The 7117-nt window shown below is 35.3% G+C and overlaps 1 protein-coding gene across 2 annotated transcripts in view; it reads left to right on the top strand.

The window, feature by feature from the left end:
* Positions 1–7117, top strand: part of LOC113240664 (alpha-tocopherol transfer protein-like) — a 28276-nt gene continuing 21159 nt past the window's right edge. The window contains exon 1 of one of the 2 annotated variants that reach the window (XM_026478028.1): positions 1–73. The gene's annotated coding sequence lies outside the window, so the exon portion shown is untranslated. The remainder of the gene's footprint in view (positions 74–7117) is intronic. The other variant, XM_026478029.1, reaches the window with a different exon arrangement.

Genomic DNA, 7117 nt, shown 5'->3' with positions numbered 1-7117 from the left:
AGTGAACCGCAGGCGCTCGACTGTGGCGCTAGCGTTTAGTGACAATTCGATTTTTGAAATTGGAAATTTGACGGTGAGTTTTTTCTTTGCATCTCAAAAAAAAATTGAATTTGTGAGTTTGTGAGTGAAATTTTTGATTACATCATTTACTTTTGCATTAACATTAAAGCCTGATAAACCTTAACTATAAAAAAAACATTCCCGTCAATTATAATTCGTATTTTTGGTATAACAAAGTCACATGTAATCGTACGTCAAAAGTGCTTTTATCACTTGAAAATTATAAAAATAATATTAATTAGATGAAATAAATTACGTTTATGTAAAATTTTACAACTCTTCTAAAAAAACTTATTGATTAATTTCATTCATAGATTTTGTAAACCTCTCTCCTGTAAAATTATCATTTTGCAGATGTGGCTTTGTTGCGCCTAATGTACGAATTAATTGTTTTTTTTTAAACTAATCCAGAAAACTAACAGTCCATTTTTCCGTCACATTGGAAATTATGGATATTCATAATAATTAGGTAATCATCCATTATTGCGTCCCTATTCACATAAGCATATGACTTACCTCTTATCGGAATAAATCTAGTCGTGAAAATTCCTAAACTTCCGTTTCTATAAAAAAAAATACTAATGTCAACGAGACTATTGAGTCGTTGACATTAGTTTTTATAAAAATATTTAAAATTAAAATGTGTATTGGCATTCTAATTTTAAAAATTTCAATACGTTTCTGCTAATTAGACGTCAAAAATTTTACTGCTATTTTAAGTAGGTAAACGTCAAAATTAAATTTATTTACTGAAATTGACGTGACTGATTACTGTTATTTCTTCCGAGAATTTAGAAGTTATGTCCGACATATTGACTTTTTCTTTTATCACGCGATAATCATCATAAAACTGTAATCGATTTTATGACCCGATTATCACGATTTGCTCTATGAATCCCAAACCGTATACGAAAGATGTTGCAGAATGAATACAATTTTTATTACTAATTTTCAAGCCAAAAAAAAACGTGTTATTATTTATTTGTTGAGCATTGGGTGTAGAGTCATTAGCTTAAGCAAGTAACAAATAATTAAGACACTCAAAACGTGTTAATAATACTCATACTAAAAATTAATTTGTAAAAACTGTAACTACAAAAACCCGCCATTTTAAAAACCATGTTATTTTTCAAGTTTTTTTTACATGCACTGACAATTATTCAAATACCGCGAGTAATTTCACGTTATTTTTTCCTTTTTTTATATATGTCGTTTTTTCGTTTACTAATGTCCTTGGTAATTTAATCTACACTTGGTAATTTAATAGAAATAGGAGTGGACGAAGAAGAGTCCATTTTAAAATGGGTGGATGGTGTATCAGTTAATGTCCATGTCGCTATATATAACGCGTAGAAATATCTCTTCGTCTTGTGAAATATATAAATAGTTGACTTTATCACCTCATCAACCATGACGTTGGTTTGTTTGAAAATACAAATATACGCGAATTAAACCTGGAATAATAATTACATTTCCTATGTGTAACAATCGCGAAAACCTAAGAACTCAATATATATATAAAACTATTTAGTTTATTTTAAGAATCAGAGAATGCTTAGAAGCATTTGAGTTGTGAGGCTGAAAGGAATCAGTTGGAAAGAAAGAATAAATTAACGAAGAGGTTTTTAGAATATTGTAGGAAACAGTCAAAACAACAAAGAGAACTGAGGTGAAAGATCTTTGGGCACCTGATACTATACGATAGTTTTCTTAGAGCATTATAACAAAAGGTGGAAGAAAAACTAAGTAGAGGAAAACAAAAAGTAAAGAACAGGGCTTAGTAGCACGCCATAAGAAACACCAAACCATATTTTCATAATCACCATTAAAGAATATTATATTTGATTATCATCTAATAGATTCAGTTGTTGCTACTGTTTAATTCAGTAAAACCAAAATTTTGACAAATTACATAGAACACTTTAGTATTAGTCAATAAAACTGCATGTTTCAAAAATATTCAGTTATGCGGCTATTCAACCTAAAATACTATAACTGCCTCTGTGGCTGAACAGTTACCTTGCTGGACTGCCACGAGGTCTCGGGAATCGATCCCGGGCCGGGAGAAATACTTGTATGGCCTATATTTATTTCTCTCGTTAGTTTGGGTGTAATTTGTGGTTGTTCATGTGTGTGTCCATGACACATACGGCAAAGGTTTTCCCTAGTGCGAAGCTAAAAACAAAACTCTATAATGTAAAATTTTATAACTCTCTTATTTTTCAGACATAAACTAATTTAGTTATTTTTTTCAATTTTTGTAGCAGTAGAGCTCCTTGGGAAGAGGTTCATCCAGGGAAGTACTGCCACCTTATCTATTTCTGCCGCCAAACAGCAATGTGAGCATTGCTGCTGGTGATATTACAGGCACATGAGACTTGTCAACTTCGGGCACAAGGCTCTCATATCATAACTATTTAACCTTTTAGCGCCCAGAAAAACTGCAACAGGGAAAGCGCTTAACACCCAATGTTCATTCAAATGTACTAAATATAATTATTTACAAGCTTGAGGCCCAAGCCAGTATGCCCTCAGTTTTATATGAAAAAACGCTGTATTTTTCCAGATACCCTATGGTCAAATTGAACTTCTATTATGTACATTTCGATGTACACAGGGCCTTAGGAGGTTAAAAGCGCTGAACAGCACTGCTGCAACTGTTATAGACAGGCATGTCGCTTACCAATAGACGCACGAGTGGTTCGTCCCGTTACTTGGTATTATAAAAAAACAGCCTTGTTGGTGAAATGGTGTTTTAGTTCATACTCGAAAAGTTTATTAGTTGCCAGCTGATGCTTGCAACTTTGTGTTCGTGGAATAAGTTACACGTAGTACTTATTCCACGAACACACACTAATTTTCATAGTTTTACTGATTCTCCATACAAAATTTCATCATCATTTCATCACCTTGGAGATTTAATTTTGTGTCAAAAGTAGCCTACGTCCTTCTCCTAGATCCCACCTATCTCTATTCATCAAAATTAGTTCAGTAGTTTAAGCTTGAAAACGTGACAGACTTGGTTTCTTTCGCATTCATAATATTATCGAGTTCTTAGGTTTTCGCTATTGTTACACATAGGAAATGAAACTATTATTCCTGCGTGTATTTGTTTTTTCAAACAAACCGACGTTTCCCCTTTACAGGTCCCATGGTCACGGTTGACCATGATTGACAGTCAACCGTGACCATGGGACCTGTAAAGGGCCCGAAACGTCCGTTTGTTTGAAAGAAAAATATACGCGATTTAAATCCGGAAAAATAGTTTCATTTCATAATATTAGTTAGGATTTGTTAAACAGATCTATCTCCAACGAACACTACGCCAACTTAATTTTTGGTCTTGTTCTGTTTTCATTTTGTTTTTTGTTTCTTTATTTCTATTTTACAAAATTCGTTGATTTTTTCGAATTTTGTATTTTGTTTCTTTATTTTTTTCACTAAATTTGGTGAGCATAATATTAGTTAATAAATACTTTTGGCTGTATAGGAGGTATCGAGACCATTATTTTAAACAACATAGAAATAAGAAACAAAGCATTTTAAACAACGCTCGTTAACCGTATAAAGTTTATATTCGCTCACTCTTATGATGAAATTTTACTCACCTTAAAGTATGAGATCAAGGGTAACCAGTCACAAGCGATTGGGCAACACTAAAGGAGCTGATTTGGACAAAAATTTCGCATGATTTCTTTGCCTTACATTGGTGGGAGTCATGCTTGATTCTCTGCGCTCGATTTTTTAAAATATTATATTGGCTAAACAAAAACAAAATTTTTAATCAAAGATCTATAATGTCGATGCCGATCTATAGAAAATGCCAATGGAGAATTTAAGGGAAATTTAAAATGTATCTTTGTTTTTCCGTGTTTTTTTTGTCTAAACAAAAATAGGTCTTGTTTATGTGTATACTCAATATAAAAATATCCAACAGAGAAAATTGATTTTTTCGAATATGTAGAGCATAGCCGTTAAATTAGTAATCTAGGTAGATAATTGTCTAGGCAAACCTCTGAGGTAGGCATTGTGGTGTAATTTTTTTATAATATCAAGAGACGAGACGAACAAGTCTTGTGCCTGATGCTAAGCTACTCGCCTGTCCATAACATTGCAATCCCACTCAGGGCTTTAAATCGTCAAGATCTGAGGGGCACTGCCACTGCGCCCGTCACTCTGAGACATAAGTTGACAAGTCCCATGTGCTTGTAATTTTACCAGCGCCCTTACCTTTCAAAACCGGAACACAGCAATGGGTAACCTATCACAAGCTCGATTTTTTCCGAAATAACGTTTGTTCGAATTTTCGTTACACCGAAAACCGAATTATAACGAAACCGCTGTTCTTCCAGGATACCTTGGATGTTTATCGCAAAGACACGATTAGGTTCGGTTAGATTAGGTTCAGTTAGATTTAAAAGAAAAAACATTTTCCTCTCAAAATTACTTTCGAGGTGTGAAAGTTCGAGCAAGCGTTATTTCTGGAAAATGTCATTTCGGACCACTGATAGGTAACCGCAGCAATGCTCACATTACTGGTGGCAGTACTTTCCTGGAGGAACTCTTTAACAAGTACTGTACTGTACTGTACTGCTACTAATTGTATGTGAATAGTGCTGTGTGTAATAAATACTATAATTATTAAATACAAAGATCGAACACACAGAAAAATTCTATCGACCCGAACCTGCGACCACGGGATTCCGTCTCGGTCGACGAAATTCTTCAGTGTATATTGATAATAAAGACTAATTAATACCTGTTTAATGATCGTGATTTTGGGCTAAGTATTTAATGATCATTAGCACGGGACCGTATGGCGTCGCACATAAACTTGGAGGCCTATACCCAGCACTAACTTACTAAACTCTATACAAAGTATCTTATTTATTAATTGATGTGTTGAGATAAATAAACGATTGTGTTATTATTTTGGATATCTGTTTTACACTCTCACCTCTTCCAGGAGACAAAGATAAATCAAAATTTTTTTTTTAGGCACTGGGAGATTAGAAATTATTAGCGGTATTCTCCGGCAGTGGCACAGTCGGCCAGGGTCAGGGACTCAGGTTATTATTATTAATTTCCTTTACTTTGAATCGCAGAGCCACAGGCCTAGTGCCTCTCCGGTGCATTATCTAGAACACCCTGAACATTACCCACCAACCTTCCCACGGCCCTATCTACCTTCTTAGTTATACGGGCCGAAACAAAGTACAAATATTATTCTAACTCCTATCCTAATGCAACTTTCCCCCTTCTGGGGCTTGCACGACACATTTACGCCTTCGGTGTCCGCCGAGAGGTCGCAACGGTCTCTCTACGTCATCATGACATTTCCACGCGAAGTCCCGTAGCCGCCTGAAGTTCGCCTCTGAGCCTACGAGATCGCGATAGTGGACCGGACCCACTTTGAGAAATTTAACGCCATCTAGTAGTTCCCTATGCTCCTCCCCGTACGGGGGCACTCAGAGCGTGGTGTACGACCTCGGCTTCCGCGTTTCAGCAGTAACACCCTGAACAGAAAAAATTTCGACAAGTTAATTTTCCGAATTCGTCCTACCAGAATTCGGACTATCTTATTTGGCGTCCACATTGTAAGCCGATGGGCCACCAAAGTCCTAAGTTTATTAACAACAACAAACATTCATTTGACAATTGGTTAATGACAATTGACGAGAAAACCTAAACTTCAAGAAAATACATATAGAGTGGATAGGTTATTCTATATTTTTGAAGTGTAATTAGTATAACTTTACTACGTTAGTGTGCTTAAAGAAAAGTTTTGCGATTGCAAGAAAAAATTGTAAAAACTATTTGTTGTTATATATATTTATACAAAAAGATCGAACAAAAACAAAGAAAAATTCCTTCGATTTAACTGGACTTCAATCAGTGTAATGCAATCGCCGGATGTCATGAGTGTTGTGTGTCGATCTAGTGAGAACCTTAGTGCACAAATAAATAATGAAGATCAAGTGCGGGTAGTTAGAAAACTTGCGCGGCTAGAAGATGCTGACACCCGCCTTTTCAGATCCTACGAGACCATGGACGTTGCAAGATGTCCGAAACGTCGAGGTAATTAAAATATGTTTTATACGTGACTATGTCCCGAATTAAAAATCAAGTAATGGTATTTCGAATTAGATTACGCACATAAATTCCGGAAACTCAGAGATGCGAACGATTCCAACGCACGCTTCAGAGACGGTAGGTCAAACTATTAGGCTACCACGGCTTGCCTTTTCCGATTATGATCTTAGACCTTGGAATCATACATTTTCATAATTAAATATTATCTAGAAGGTAAAAAATATTACCGAAATTCCTACAACCAGTTTGTTGACTAAAAGGTTGAGCCTTTATCTATATTATCAATATTTATAAGGAACTATTACGTACGACGGGCTGCACCTAAAGATATACTATTTCGCAAAATTCTTTGTTGAAAAATGTACCTTACGAAATATACATATATAGCTTCTTTTTATTTTCCCGATATTTCGGAACAGTTGCACGCTCCATGGTCACGGGTTGACTTAAACTTAATCTTAAAACCTGATATTCGTGATAATCATGTAGTGAATAACCATGAAAGTCTTAAAATGTATGTATACATTCATAGCATTCAAATTTGCAGTAATATATTTTAAAAAATCTGACATCCGGAAATAAATCTGGAACAAAATTTTGATAATGGTTTTGAATCCTAAGACTCAAAGTTGTATCCAAAAATCTATGGATTCAACTCTGTTCTGTTTTTGTTTTCTCACCTGATGGAAACTGTCGATGAGGTTAACAACGAAGCATGTATACCTATATAATACCTATTCACACTCTTCTGGAAAAGGCCCAAGTTATAGCGTTCACGGAACAAAATTTCTTACAGGGGATTGCACTCCAATGCCGTGCGAATCTTGGGATTATTCACAACATAGGGGTAGAACCCTTGCCTACGTCTAGGTCCCCGGTTGATAGAACCCGAACCGCATCCAAAATCCAGAAAATTCGAACTACTTTTATATAGAAAAATAGACTCGAGATACATGTTAGAGGG

This window comes from Hyposmocoma kahamanoa, unplaced genomic scaffold, assembly GCF_003589595.1.
Source record: "Hyposmocoma kahamanoa isolate Upper Pololo Valley unplaced genomic scaffold, ASM358959v1 160, whole genome shotgun sequence".
NCBI lineage: Eukaryota > Metazoa > Arthropoda > Insecta > Lepidoptera > Cosmopterigidae > Hyposmocoma > Hyposmocoma kahamanoa.
This window is presented reverse-complemented; position numbering and strand designations above follow the sequence as displayed.